We start from the raw sequence: 2,699 nt of genomic DNA on the forward strand, positions 1-2,699 counted from the left end.
GGGAGGCAGTTCTGGTTGGAGTCAGACATCAGCTTACATGATATGAAATACAACACAGGGGAGAAGAACGGCAGCAGATCGGACTCATTTAACAGCGATGATTTGATTGGCAGACTGAGACAATGATGGAAATCTGATCGGTTTACAAAAACACCAAAAGTAGGGTGATTAAAATAAGACAGAGAGTTAGTGAATTAATGAGGTATGAATACAGCCTTCCTGACCTGGGAGAGATCTCTTTCTTTATGAACCTCGACACCAAGTTACCAGGAATTCCTGCAATCCCTCTTTTTGTACTGAAACAATACTTTGTCATTTTTTTTTGGCCACAAATTGGTTAAAGCATCTTTTATTAACATTTACTTCACACAAAAAACATTCTGTTTGTGTTTTTATCTCTAATGAAGAGAGACCATAAAAAAAAGCTTTATGTAACGTTGTGATTTTGGCTCTCCATCAAGAGCAGCAATCTTCCAGCCTCCAAATCCAGATTAATTCTGCTTGTGTGTGTGTGTGTGTGTGTGTGTGTGTGTGTGTGTGTGTGTGTGTGTGTGTGTGTGTGTGTGTGTGTGTGTGTGTGTGTGTGTGTGTGTGTGTGTGTGTGTGTGTGTGTGTGTGTGTGTGTGTGTGTGTTACATGGGTTAATCTGTCAGTTGCTCAGAGGATCTGGCAGACAGTTGATGATAATTATTCGGCAGCTCTGGGATTTACAGTCCAGAACTCCTGACGTGAACTCAACACACTCCTGTCACATTAATGTTAGAGATAAGAAGTCATTGATTGTATTTGAAATGGATCTAATGATTTGGTCATTTAAACACATTTTTCTCTTTTCTCTCCACTATAACAGATTGCCACTCACTATAAAACCTCCAAGACTGAATCTAATCAAGGTTTAGCCTCTGCTGTCCCCTACTGGTTGAATAATTAAAGTGCAAAGAGAAAACTACTTTTTTTCCGCCCACAATGGGAAGATCTATTTTTTTTTTTAAACAAGTTTACTATTTTAAAGACGGTAAGAAATATCTGAAATATCACATTAGAACATAAATAATTTAAAGTAGTTTGTCCATGAACAGTGTGTTCAGACTCTTTTCTATCACAGACAGCATCAAGGTCTTCAGCAATTTAGTACAGAACTTATTCTGTAGGATCAGATCACATTTTTAAACTAAATTTAAAACCGACCTCCTCAGCCTTGCTTTTAATTAAAAGGTCTTTTAGACATATTTTACTTTTATTATATTTTTTAAATTATTTTTAAATGATTTTTATTTTATTCTATTCCAACTTTCATACATTCTATAGTCCTTTTAATTTCTTTGACATACTTCTATTGCTCCTATCTATTCTTTTATCCCAGCTCCTATTGTTTACTTTTTATTACTACAGCTTTGATCTTTTTAATGCTTTTAATTGTTTAAAAAATATTAAATATTAAAAAAAATGCACATTATATACAACTTATATACAAATAAAGATAGAACAATATTAAATTAAAATAAAATAAATAAATACATCGATAATGTGATTGGAAACAACTGAGCAGCATGCAGGCAGTGATTTTCACGAAACAAATAATATAAATTTATTTAGAACAGGCAAAAAAAAAAGGAGCACACAAGATGATGTACTCCTCCATTTTCCTAGAGAACCAAAAATAAGCCCAAAAAAACCAAGACCTTTCATATCATGACACTTCCTGTCTGCAGCCAATCAGGTAGGTTCTCTGGAATTAGTGCCAGGTAGATCCACCTGGTTCTGATCCTAACATTAAACCCAGATGGTTCTGATCCTAACATTAGACCCAGGAGGATCTGATCCTAACATTAGACCCAGGTGGTTCTGATCCTAACATTAAACCCAGGTGGTTCTGATCCTAACATTAGACTCAGGTGGTTCTGATCCTAACATGAGACCCAGGTGGATCTGATCCTAACATTAAACCAAGGTGGTTCTGATCCTAACATTAGACCTCGATGGTTCTGATCCTAACATTAGACCCAGGTGGTTCTGATCCTAACATTACAGGACGACAGGAACATCTGCATTTACAATTTCACCGTGGCCGAACCAGGTGTCCCACTTTATGTGGACCGCACAGCATATTTATGCCTCGTCCCAAGTATGAAAACGATGTCTACTGAAAAGCTGCATCTAAGAAAAGAGAGCTGCAGTTTGTGGACACTGAACAAACTGCAGGTACAACCGCAGGATCTCCAGTTCAATGCTGCTGAAGATGATGGAGCCACAGCACAAGACAACAGTGGGACGTCTCAACATACTGGAGCAGCTGGAATAAAGCTCACAAGCTGAGCTGCAGAATATGAAGGAAACTAGCAGAAAGAAGAGGAAATGCAGCGGCTGGGACACTGTATAACTGGGTGGAGACGGTAGGACGACGTTCTCAGAGGCTTCTGAATTTTTTTGTCTCAAATTCACGTCGTGAAGCGACACAGTACAGCTGAGTCATACAGTATATTTTATTGTTCACTGGTCTCCAGCTGTGATGATGATTCTCAGCAGTGAACAGCAGGTGGCGGTATACTCCCGTCCCACAGCGTCTCAGTTACTCAGATGGGTCGTTAAAAGTAAAACACAGTTTTAAGTTTATGCAGTTGAGACTGTAACAAAATAGTGTTCATGAAAATACTAAACGAATAACACTCATCAAGGAGATTAATAGGAGACAGAATGTT

Source organism: Brachyistius frenatus, unplaced genomic scaffold, assembly GCF_029030835.1.
Source record: "Brachyistius frenatus isolate BFR_SWC_R1_liver_20210118 unplaced genomic scaffold, ASM2903083v1 Contig_59, whole genome shotgun sequence".
NCBI lineage: Eukaryota > Metazoa > Chordata > Actinopteri > Embiotocidae > Brachyistius > Brachyistius frenatus.